The 13,443-nt window shown below is 41.1% G+C and overlaps 1 protein-coding gene across 2 annotated transcripts in view; it reads right to left on the bottom strand.

Moving 5' to 3' along the window:
- Positions 1–8,031, bottom strand: part of TCAF1 (TRPM8 channel associated factor 1) — a 52,170-nt gene extending 44,139 nt beyond the window's left edge. For both annotated transcript variants that reach the window (XM_025433760.3, XM_035699508.2), the window contains exon 1: positions 7,874–8,031. The gene's annotated coding sequence lies outside the window, so the exon portion shown is untranslated. The remainder of the gene's footprint in view (positions 1–7,873) is intronic.
- Positions 8,032–13,443: the final 5,412 nt, after the last annotated feature.

The raw sequence follows: 13,443 nt of genomic DNA, 5'->3' as shown, positions 1-13,443 counted from the left end.
TGCACAGAAAAAAAAAATCAACAGAGTAAAGGAACAAATTATGCAATGGAAGAAAATATTTGTAAACTATATATCCCCCAAAAGGGGTTAATATAAAAAATATATAAGGAATTCAAACAACTCAATAGCAAGAAAATAGATAATCCAATTAAAAAATGAGCAAAGGACCTAAATGGATATTTCTCAAAAGAAGATCTAGAAATGGCCTATAAGTATAAGAAAAAGTACTCAAATCCACTAATTATTGGGGAAACACAAATTTAAACCATGACTTATTACCTCACATCTGTTAGAAGGGCTACAAAAAGATAAGTGTTGGTGAGGCTATGGAGAAAAGGAAACACTTGTGCACTGTTGATGTTAATGTACATTGGTAAAGCCACTCTGGAAAACTGTGTGGAGGTTCCTCAAAGAGTTAAAAATAGACCTGCCCTACCACCCAGCAATTGCACTGTTGGGGATTTACCCCAAAGATACAGATGCAATGAAACGCCGGGACACCTGCACCCCGATGTTTCTAGCAGCAATGTCCACAATAGCCAAACTGTGGAAGGAGCCTCAGTGTCCATCGAAAGATGAGTGGATAAAGAAGATGTGGTTTATGTATACAATGGAATATTCCTCAGCTATTAGAAATGACAAATACCCACCATTTGCTTCAACGTGGATGGAACTGGAGGGTATTATGCTGAGTGAAGTAAGTCAGTCGGAGAAGGACAAACATTATATGTTCTCATTCATTTGGGGAATATAAATAATAGTGAAAGGGAATATAAGGGAAGGGAGAAGAAATGTGTGGGAAATATCAGAAAGGGAGACAGAACGTAAAGACTGCTAACTCTGGGAAACGAACTAGGGGTGGTAGAAGGGGAGGAGGGCGGGGGGTGGGAGTGAATGGGTGACGGGAACTGGGGGTTATTCTGTATGTTGGTAAATTGAACACCAATAAAAAATAAATTTAAAAAAACCTGAAGGAAAAAAAAAAGAAAACAGCATAGACATTCCTCCCAAAATTGGGAATAGAACTACCATATCATCCAGAAACCCAACTTCTGGGTATATATACAAAGAAAATGGAAAATGAAATCAATATCTGGAAGTGATATTTGTACTCCCATGTTCATTACAGCATTATTTACAGGAGCCAAGATATGGAAACAACTTAAGTGGCTATCCAATGAATGAATGGATAAATAAATTGTTGTATGTATATCAATAGAATTTATTTAGCCATATAAAAGAATAAAACCTGGCCATCTGTGCTGACGTGGATGAACTTTGAGGGCTTTATGCTAAATTTCAAAATAATTCAAAGACAAATACTGTGTAATCTCATTTATATGTAGAATCTAAAAGTCGAACTCAGAAGCAGATAGTAGTATGGTGTTTACTAGGAACTGGGAGGTGGGAGAAATGGGGAGACAGCAAAGTTTGCAAAGTTTCAGGTATGTAGCATAAGTAAGTTCTGGAGATCTAATGTATAGCACAGGGACTATAGTTAATAATATCGTATTATATACTTGAAATTTGCTAAGAGAATAGATCTCAATCATTCTCTCACACACACATAAACTCTGTGAGGTGATCAATATATTAATTAGATTGAGGTGGTAATCATTTCACAGTATAAACATATATCTAAACATCACATTGAAAAAAAATAAACATCACATCGTAGATCTTATATTCATGCAAATTTTCTCAATTATACCTCAATAAATGTTATGAATTAAACAACATTTAACTTCCGAATAAGAGGAGCAGTAAAATGAAACAAAGGACTGAAAGAAGGGAGAGGAATGAAAGAGTTAGATAAAGCACAAAAAAATAATAAGAAGAAAGAAAGAAAGAAAGAAAGAAAGAAAGAAAGAAAGAAAGAAAGAAAAGAAAGAAAGAGAAAGAAATCTATGCACTACTAATCACAATAAATATAACTGGAATAAATTATTCAATGGTAAGCTATAAGTTATCAAACAATTTTATTTTTTATTGACTTATTTTAAAGGATTTATTTACTTGAGAGAGAGGGAGAGGGCAAAGGGGCAGAGGGCGAGGGAGAGAATCTCAAACAGAATCTCCAATGAGTGTGGAGCCTGATGCCAGCCTCAATCTCATGACCCTGAAATCATGACCTAAGCCCAAATCAAGAGTCAGATGCCCAACCTACTAAACTACTCAGGCACCACTCAAACAATTTTAAAACCAGCATTTAAAAAATACAGACAGGTTTATTACTTTAAACATAGATTTAGAAAGATTTAAAGTCAAAGGATGAAAGATAAATCTTTCTGGAAGGTAAACACTGATCAAAGAAACCTTGATTTGATAGCTGAGCAAATTAAGAATTTAAGACAAAAAAGCATTAATAGGTAGCCATCATATTGAATCCTTGCATTATGAAAATTTTCAATTTACTCCACTTCACTAATAACATAGCTTCAAAAAGTAAAAAATACAGATCTACAATAAGAAATTTCAAAATCTACCATCATAGTGAGAGATTTTAACATAATTTTTTTGTAATTGATAATTCAGATAAAAAATTGGTAAGGCAGATGTGGTAATGGCAGATTTGGATTGTATAATTAACACACTTGTTTTAAGGGTGTATATATGTAGGACATTATGTAATTAGACACCACACGTTATCTTCAAGTACAAAAATGATACTGACCATGTGCTAGGTCTTAGAGCTAGCTTCAATAAATCCAAAGGAATTGATGTCATACATTCTCTGACTACATTAAAGGCAACATTTACTACAAGATGATAAAGGATCTTCATATGAGCAACTGGAAATTAAAATACACTGTTCTAAAAAATTCATGGCTTAAATAAGAAAGCATAATTAAATTTTAGATACAGCTACATGATAGCAAAACATTCATATCAAAACTTGTGAGATATAGCTAAGAAGCAGTGACACAAATTTGTAGCTTTTGAAAATTTGAGCTTAGAAACTAAATAACAAAAATTCAAAGAAGAACTAATAAAATAAGTAACAATTAACAAAATATAAATAAATGACAATTAATGAATTCTTCCATTGAATAGGAATGGTGAGAATACTACCCATCTTATTTTATGAGATGACCTAAGTTTTGTGTTTGTGTGTATGTGTGTGTGTGTTTAAATATATAAAAGAGCTAATAAAGTAGTCCAAATTCTGGCAAAATTAATCAAAACAAAATGAAAGAGTATATCTATACACTTTAATAATAAAAACAGGTCATAATAATAGATGATGAAACAGATAAATGAGAGAATATTATGGACCATTTTATTCTATTAAGTTTGAATTTTATATATATATGTAACAGTTAAATATCTTAGAAATTAAATTTATGAATATTGACTCATAAGAAAACCTAAATAGTCCTATGACCTTAAGGTAATTGAACCAACAAGTTTTTATAAAGTAAACTCCATACCCTGGGGTTTTGCTGGTGATTTGAAGAAATATTCAAGGACCAGATAATTCCAACCTAGCCCAAATTCTTCCATAGACTAGCAGTAGTGAGAATACTACCCATCTTACCTATGAGATGACATCAACAAATAATAAAGTTAAAACCAAAAAAGATAATTACATGCCAATCTCAAATCACATATATAAATGCAAATATGTGATACTTATCTTGATAAAAAAGTTATTGCATATTTACCATAGTCAGTTTATTCCAGGACTGCAACATTGATTAAATATTAAAGATCTAATACTACATGTTATATTAACATATTTAAATGGAAAAAATGTATGAGAAAATAACTACAGAAGAAGCATTCAATAAAACATCTACTCATAATAAAAATGCTACCCAGGAGAATAATCAAACTTTCTTATCATGGGACAAGGCATTTACAAACTAACCATTGCAAATGCAATATTTAAAGTTGACATAATGAAGTCTTTCTCTATATTATTTTAAGGATAAAACAAGATGCCCTTCTCACCTTTACTCAACTTTATACTGAAGGTCCTAGGCAATGCAGTAAGACAGGAAAAAGAAATGTATAAGGACTGGAAAGGAAGAAATAATACTGTTTTTAGGTGATATGACAGCCTGTGTAGCAAATCTGAAAGATTCTATTGGTAAATTTAGAATTATTAATGGAGTTTGTCAAGTTTGATATGTAGTCAGTATATAAAAGGCAACTGAATTTCTATACACCAGAAACAATAAGCTACAAAATATAATTTTATAAAACAAAACATTTATAAAGCAGTAAAAATACAATGTATTTAGAAATAAATTTAATAAACATAAATAAGCAGAAGGAAAACAATGAAAAATACAAACATTAAAGATTAAAGTTTAGCTAAACAAAATAGCATTATATACCAAGTTGATAGATAGGAAAATGCAACATCTTAAGGAGGACTTTTCTCCCCAAATTGATATATAAAAATAATGCAATATCAATCAAAATTCCAGCAGGTTTGTTTGCTTGTTTGTTTATTGTTTTAGAGAACTTGTTAAGTTTATTTAAATATTTATTTGGAGGCACCGGTTGGCTCAGTTGGTTGAGTGTCCAACTCTTGGTTTTGGGTTGGGTCATGATCACAGGGTCACGGGATTGAGCCCCACATCAGGTTCCATTCTCAGTGTCTGCTTGAGATCCTTGCTCTCCCTCTGCCACTGCCACCCTCCCACCCCCACTTGCATGCTCTAAAATAAAAAAATCTTTTAAAAAATTTATATGGGGGCACCTGGATGGCTCAGTCAGTTAAGCTTCTGCCTTTGGTTCAGGTCATGGTCAAGCTCCCTGCTCAGTGGGGAGTCTGCTTCTCCCCCTTCCCTCTGCTACTCTCCCTGCTTATGCTCTTGCTCTCTCTCTCTCCCTCTCTGTGTTAAAAAAATAAATAAAATCTAAAAAAGAAAAAGTTATAGGGAAGGTCAAAGATCTAAGAATTGCTAAAAAGTCTTGAAGAAGAAAAATTTTTTAAAGGGAAAGATCCTTACTACCGTATTTCAAGACGTATTATAAAACTAGAGTCATTACGGAAATAAATAATTACAGGATTAAGGAAATTAAATTCACGCATTTATGAAAAATCAAATTCTTGAAGATCACTGGTGCTGGGACAATTGATTATCCATATTGAATAAACAATATAACAATCCATTTCCAGGTGCATTAAGATGAATTGCTAAATGCAAAACTATAAATGCTTTTAAAGAGATAAATATAGTAAAATTAATTTATTGTCTTGAGAAAGCAATGATCTTTTTATAAAAAAAATGTTGGTAACTTGAATTTAAAATCCAAAACTTAGTTCATTGAGAGACGGACATACAGAGAAAGAAAAGCAAGTTGAAAGCTGCTATTTGTAGCATACACCCCTGATGAAGACTGGATTATCATCCACACTATATGCAATCAATGAGTCTATAAGAAAAAGGCAAACAATCCAATAAGAAAATGAGTAAAAGTTAGGAACCAGGATTTCAGAGAGAAAGCACAATAGTTCACCAATGTATGAAAAGATGGTTGCTTCATTAGGTATTAGAGAAATGCTAATTAAAATAATAGTGGAACACTATTTCTTGTCCACCAGATTGGCTAAAAATGAAATTTGAGAATACCACGTTATAACAAGTATGTGGAGCAATAGAAACTCTCATCTGTTACTAGAGGTTGTAAAAACCAGCTCAATACTTAGGAAACAGGTTGGAAATAACCTAATAAAGTTGAACACACACAAATCTTTTAACCGAGTAATTCTATACCTGGGCGTGCAATCCAGGGAAACCAGAGTGAGCCTGTGCATGTGAACTGGAAGGCATGTACAAGAATGTTAGAGAACAGTATTTGTTGCTATCCCCTGTAGGAAGCTGCCTTTAAAATGGTCCCCCATAAATCCCTGCCTCAGGATGTTCATGGTCTCGTGTAAGCCCCTTCCCTTGAGTGTGGGTTACAGCTGGGGACTCATCTCTAATAAACAGAAGATCACATGTCACATTTGAGATTAGGTTACAAAAAAGAATCTGCCCTTCATCCTTTTCTCTCCTTTCTCTGAGGGAACCTTTATCCTGGGGGAAGCAAGTTGCCAATGTTTTGACTAGCTTGTAAACAGAGGCCCATTTGGCAAAGAACTGACGTGTCCAACCAAAGACAGTGAGGCTGAAAGGTTTGCCAAGAGTCACTTGAGGGAGCTTTGAAGGGGTTCCCTCTCCCCCCAGTCTTGAGAAGACTCTAGTCTCAGACTGATAACTTGCTTACAGCCCGTGAGGGATACTGCATCAGACACTCCCAGCTAAGCTCCTCCTGGATTCCTGACCCACAGAAACTGTGAGATAATAGGTTTTTGTTTAAGCTGCTAAGTGTTGGGGTAGTTTGTTACACAGCAATAGATAATAATACATTTCCCAAATCAAGAACCTAAATGTAGATGGATAAGTTACGGTATACTCATACCATACACAGTGAAAATGAAGGAATCATCATCAAATGAGTTTTGAATCTCAAAAACTTGAGTATGTACATTAGTACAATGTCACTAATATGGAATCATCATCAAATGAGTTTTGAATCTCAAAAACTTGAGTATGTACATTAGTACAATGTCACTAATATGAAAATTAAACAATAAGGGAAACAAACATGTCCACATATATGTTTTCAGAACACACACACACACAAATCACCAAGCTATAAAGAAAAGCAAGAAAATGACGAATACAAAAATCAACTGTCATGTCTGGTGGAAGGGAAAAGGATGGGCTGGAGCTGGGGCATGCGGGGGGCTTCTGTGGTACTGCAATGTCTTATTTTTCCAATCTAGGAGATGGTCGGGCATTCTGTTCATTATTCTTTAGACCATTCTTAGATGTTTTATATGCCTCTTTCTAATACATTAAAAAAATCACACTGAGGCCGAAAAGAAAGCCAGATATTGAAGTCAATAGACAAATAATTTGGAATGTGAAACGATGGATGAATGGATGGATGGATGGTTTGCTAGACAGATCATTTGGTCCTTTATGTCTAATTGGACTTGCGCTTCTTCCAAGAAGTTTCATGATTATCTGATTTATGAATCTTTTTCTTCCAAACTTAAGGCCTTCTTCATTCATTGACCCAACTCATTGGCCAGCTCCTGGTGTTTACGTGGGAACTGTATAATAATCCAGCGCTTACAGCTTCAGGCCAAACGCATTCCAGGCTACCCGTTGTGCCCGCTTCACCTCACCTGCTCTCATCACCACCCCTGCAACCCCCTGCCCCAGCGCACCCCTCCTCCTCCGGCGCAGAGCCTCTGGGCGCCTAGAGCCCTGCAGTAGGAGAGGCCTTTGACCTTTGGAGCTGTGGAGTTGGAGGTGGGGGGGAGGTGGGGTGGGTGGGTGGGAGTGGTCCTGCACAGGCCAACGACCCCCACATAATTCAAGATTAAGCCCCCAGCAGATGAGCGGACAGCCACCTCTGGGGTTCCTTTTAGCTCAAACCTCAGTGGCTCCAGGCAAAGCCCTTGCACAAAAACAAAACAAAACAAAACAAAACAAAACAAAACAAAACACCTACAAAAACAAAACAATTAAAAAAAAAAAAGCTCAAGAAAATGGGGAGGGGGAAAGGTCATCGCCTCCAGAGGGTGACACACACTGCGGCGAGAAGGAAATAGAGACCGAGCTGAGCTGCAGCAGCAGAGAAGAATCCGAAAAGGCAAAAAAAAAAAAGGCAAGAAATTCTGTGTGTCACCCGTCGGCCACCCTCCCACCCACCCACGCAGGTCCCCATCCTCGCCCCCACGCGCAGCGTCCCCGGGCGTTCCGTCCGCCTGTCCCCCCGCCCCCGGGCCACCGCGCTGCGGCCGGTGACCTGGGTCGCCCCGGGCCTCCGGCCAGGATGCATCCCCGACCCCCCTACTCACCGGCTGCCCCGCGGTGCCCTGCGGCGCGGGTTCGGGCGCGGAGGAGGGCCGGGAGCGGGCGGCGGCGGGACCCTAAGGTTAGGAGCCTCCGGTGAGGGGGCGGGGGCTGCGGCCGGGGCTGGGGACGTGGAAGGTCGCGGGCGGACCGCGGGGGGCGGCCCGGGCGCTGGTTGGCGGCGGCGCGGGGCGGAGCCTCGGCTGCAGCCCGGGACCGGGAGGCCTCGCTTTGTATCCGCTTCTGCAGGAAGATGCAGCCCCTGAACCGGGAGGGGGACCCCAGCACCGGCCAGGAGCGCTGGCAGGGCGGGCTGTGGAGAGAGAAATGCGACACGATTCAGGACCGAGTGAGCAGTTCATACGTGATAATAATTATTTTATGTAAGCCAGGACGCCCTGATTTCTAAGGGCGACTTAAAATCGATGGGTCCGACATACATTTTTATTTTTATGTTTATTATTTTTATTTTTTTTACAGTAAGTTCTGAAGTTGGTTTTCTTTCTTTCTTTCTTTCTTTCTTTCTTTCTTTCTTTCTTTCTTTCTTTCTTTCTTTCTAGCACAACCACAACAAAAGTAAGTCATAAAGCCCCAACTGTATTTCCTTTCCATGACAAGGAACAATGAAATGTTCTCTGTTTCTGAGAGGATCATATGTTCTATAGAACACAATTTAATAAAAAAAAAAAAGAACATCACTTAAGAAGGCACATCTTTTTTTTTTTTTCACAGAAATGAAATTAGGCATTTATTTAACAAAGACTTATGAAGAAGGCACACCTTAGAGCGGTACAGACATTTAAAATTTGGGCCACGTATTTATGATTTATTTTTTATTTTTATTTATTTTTTAAATAAATTTATTATTTTTTTTGGTGTTCAATTTGTCAGCATACAGAATAACACCCAGTGCTCATCCCGTCAAGTGCCCCCCTCAGTGCCCATCACCCAGTCACCCCCACCCCCCGCCCTCCTCCCCTTCCACCACCCCTAGTTCGTTTCCCAGAGTTAGGAGTCTTTCATGTTCTGTCTCCCTTTCTGATATTTCCCACACATTTCTTCTCCCTTCCCTTCCATTCCCTTTCACTATTATTTATATTCCCCAAATGAATGAGACCATATAATGTTTGTGCTTCTCCGATGGACTTATTTCACTCAGCATAATACCCTCCAGTTCCATCCATGTAGAAGCAAATGGTGGGTATTTGTCATTTCTAATGGATGAGAATATTCCGTTGTACACATAGACCACATCTTCTTTATCCCAAAGATACAGATGCAATGAAACGCGGGGACACCTGCACCCCGACGTTTATAGCAGCAATGTCCGCAATAGCCAAACTGTGGAAGGAGCCTCGGTGTCCATGGAAAGATGAATGGATATATTTTTAATTCAAAGCAGCAAGTCACATTAGAATGGAGCATCGGATCAGATTCTTGTTAGAAGAATTGCTTAGGTGCCGGGCAGGGCTAAGAGCGCAGGACTTGGCTGTTGACACTTCCCTTCATAACCACTAACTTCTGTTAAAGTAGCGCATGTATTATTTTAGAAGTTAAACGAAGCAGGAAGGGGGTTAATAATTTTTACTACCCAGCAAATGGGTAACAGATCCTGGGTGTGAAAGAGAGAAAGAAAGATGTGGCCGTTAAAAAGCTAGACTCTGAAGCCACTGGCACAGCTTTCCCCAGGCCCCATAACAAATGACCACAAATGCAGTGATTTGAAACAACACACTTATGATCATGCACTTCTGAGAGTCAGAAGCCCACTGGTTGACGGAGAGGTGTGTGTAGACGGGACTGTTTTCCTTCTGGAGGCCCCAGGGGAGAATCCGTTTCTTTGACTTTTTCAGCTCCTGGGGGCTGCTCAGGTGCTTCGGCTTTTGGGCTCCATCCTCACAGCCCATCTCATCACCTGGACCTCTGTGTCTGTCCTCACATTTCTCTTACTTCTCTTGCACTTATTTCTGAGTGACTTTGACCTGTGGAAAGTTCCCTTTCCACCCTGGATCCAACGAGTCACCCTCGGTTCTGAATCCCACTTGCCTATTTATGCTCATTCTCTTTCTGTTCATCTTCTCTTCTGCATTTCGTTGGTTTGTCTTCGTCCTCCAGATAATTTCCTTCTTTGCAGGTAGAAGAAAGTGTGGTGGGTAGAGCATCTGATAAAAAGAACACTTGGTTGTGCCCTCTTACTGCCACTTAAAACCCTGCTGCTTTTCAGGGTGGTGGAAACACGTGTGATGCCCTGTGAGACAGGGCCCTCTTACCTCCGAGGGCTGTCAGGACTAGTTCCCTGCTGTTCCTCTCCAGACCCTCAATAGGGCCTGACTCTCCTTCCCAGGCCCAGAGCCAGTCCTCAAAGAGCATGTCGGTGACGTCAAAGGAGGAGGGACGAGGGGGCTGGGGTGCAGGCAGGCAGCGGTGGGAAGAGAGAAGCTGAGCAAAACAGCCGGCCCCCCGTTGGCAGGGAATTTGCTGGCGCTGTCTCCCTGTGCTTGGGCGGAGGAGGTTTGCAGGCTGCAGCGGCTCTGTCTCCACCCAGGCCCTGCACACACACACACACACACACACACACACACACACACATACACTAGGAGCAAAGCCTAGAGGACTGGGCCAGTGATTTGGGCCTCCCGGATTTTGTCGTGAGCGCACCAGCCTTGGTCGGCATAGAAATGTCAAGGTCATGCTCCATCTCCACCTGCGCTAACCCTTTCTGCTGTCTGCATTCAGTATTCCTTTTTTTTTTTTTGAAAAAGGAGGAGATTGGACGAGATGCTTTAGCTCTCAAACTCTGTGACCAATTGCACAGCAAAAACAACACCAACTAAAAATGGTGGGTTTTGTGAGTGTCAGGGGAGGGAGTGGGGGCGGGCAGGCGTGTGTGCTGTTGACTCTGGGTTTCTGAGAGGAGGAGGAATGTGGCAGGAGAGAAATGCAGCTGCCTTGGCAGAGAGAATGGGAAAGAGAAAGCTCACCGCCAAGGCACCCCAGGTCTTTTAGGAACACTCAGTCCGCCTCCACAGAAGCCCCTGGACACCCCACTCACTGCAAACATGCCCAGATGTTGGCTTTGTCTTTCACCCTTAGAGGACTTTCTTTTTTTTTTTTTTAATTGTATTTATTTATTCATGAGTGACACAGAGAGAGAGAGGCAGAAATACAGGCAGAGGGAGAAGCAGGCTCCCCCTGGGGAGCCTTATGTGGGACTGGATTCCAGGACCCCAGGATCACGCCCTGAGCTGAAGGCAGATGCTCAACCGCTGAGCCACCCAGGTGCCCCCCTCAGAGGACTTTCTAGTCAGAAACTACCCCTCTGTGTCTGGGAAGCCGGTTGTTCATTTCTAGAAAGCTCTGACAACTGACCCCCATGCCTGCCCTCCGCTCTGTGGCCAGGCCTGGCAGTTCTGAGGGAGGAGAGGGCAGGCGGCTGGCTTGCAGATTTCCGGGGAAAAGGGGGCAGTGGTTGCACCAGTGAACAGAAAGACCGACCCTCTCCGGAGTAAGAGAATTCTTCCTGCCTTTGAACTGATCCTCCTGTCCTTTTTCCCAGATCTGGGGCCTGTTGGCCTCCGGACTGGAATCCCGCCATCAGCTCTCCTGTCTCCTGGCTAATGGCAGAGCTTGAGACCCGCTGGCCTCCACAGTCGCCTGAGCCAACTCCTTGTAAGGAACCAACGTCCTCTCTACCTACCTAGACAGATAATACCTATCTATATCCCATTGGTTCTGTTCCTCTGGAGAACCCCGGCCAATGCAGGCCCCCCTCCACCCTGGGTCATGCATCTGGAACCTGCTGGGCTCTCAGCTGCTTCGGGTCTCCACATGGCTTTGTGGCTGGCCACTACTGAGAACTCCTGAACCCAAGCCCCTCGCTGGGGCTTTTCTTTATTTACAGAGGTGGAGGGTGATCACCAGGCAGGCCTGGCTCCCTGTGTGTTTCCCGAAGCTTTGTGTTTTCATCTCATCAACCCTAAGAGCTCTATGTTTCCTAACAAAGGGACTTGTAGGGTGAGAGGGCAGACATTTGCCTACACCTACTGTTACTCTTCACTATTGTCTGTGACAAAAGCCTCCAGGAAAATAAATCAGCTCCTGGAGTGCCTTCAGGGTAGCTTCTGTCCCTCCCCATTTTCTCCCTCACGTCCTCATATGGCCCTCTCTGTGGGCTTTAATAGGAACTAAAATCAATTTTTTTAAATGGAATTATTACAGACCCAAGTACAAAGAGGAACATTTTTAAAGCGTAGGCTTGGAACATTTTGTGTTTAGAAATCAAGTGTGGGAACTTCATTGAGAAATAAATATAATCAAAATAGGAACAGTGGGAGGATGGGGAAAAATGAGGGACGACTGGTAAAGCTAGAGAATTTTTTTTAAAGAATGGTTAAGCGCTATCTTCTGTTTTTAGGACATGACTTCCTTATTTTTATGAAAGCAATGCAGAGCATTAATAGATGGAAATACATGAAAAAAGGAAGAATGACACCGCACATCCTGTTTTTATTTATTTATTTATTCATTTAAAATTTATTTATTTATTTATTTAAAATTTTACTTATGTAAGTAATCTCTACACCCAACATGGGACCTGAACTCAGGACCCCAAGATCGAGAGTCAAGTGCTCTGCCAACTGAGCCAGCCAGGCATGCCTGCATGTGCTATTTTTAATTTAAAAGGTATTTAACTTGTCCCAGTCACTTTGGGCTGCTGTCACAAAAATTACAACAAAAATGAGTATTTGAAGAACAAATATTTCTTTTCTCCCAATTTTGTGGAGGCTAGGAAGTGCAAGATCAACAGATCCAGATCACAGATTTGGTGCCTGGCAAGGCCCCCTTTCCTTCGTAGATGGTGTCTTATTGCCGTTGTGTCTTCAATGGTAAAGAGAAAGCCCTTGGATTTCTTCATCCCTTTCCAAGGGCACTAATCCCCTTCACGAAGAGTCCACCCTATGACCCATGACCATCCAAGGCTGTCCCTGCTAATATCAACATTAGGCTAGGTTAGGCTTTCAACATAGGAATTCTGGAGGGACACAATCATTCAGGCCACAACAGTGTCACTTCTTTTCTTTCTTTCTTTTTTTTTTTCTTTTAAGATTTTATTTTTTTAAGAGTCTGTGTGTGTGTGTGTGTGCGTGCCCTGGAACAGGGAAGAAGCAGACGGAGAGGCAGACTCCCTGCTGAGCAGTGAGCCCTACTCTGGGCTGGATCCCAGGACCCAGGGATCATGACCTGAGCTGAAGGCAAATGCTTCCCAGACTGAGCCATCCAGACATCCAACAGTGTCACCTTTAAGTTAACTTAAATTCGACTAAGAAGCCAAAAAATTGCTCAGGTAAAGGTTTCTCCACAGCAAGGATATGTGAAATATTACAAAGTGTTCTGAGCCAGAGTTTTCTGCATTTGGTTGGATGTACCCTCTTCTTGGGGTGCAGTACTCTTGAACCCTGGGAAATTGCCAGCGCTGCAGATTTTTTTGATCTCTGTGCGGATTATGTTGGAGGTAGGAGAGATGTTTCTACCTCGAAGGATTTCACTCTTTCCAGGGCCACCCACCTAATCAGTC

The sequence above is a fragment of the Canis lupus genome, chromosome 16 (assembly GCF_003254725.2).
Source record: "Canis lupus dingo isolate Sandy chromosome 16, ASM325472v2, whole genome shotgun sequence".
NCBI classification, from domain to species: Eukaryota; Metazoa; Chordata; class Mammalia; order Carnivora; family Canidae; genus Canis; species Canis lupus.
This window is presented reverse-complemented; position numbering and strand designations above follow the sequence as displayed.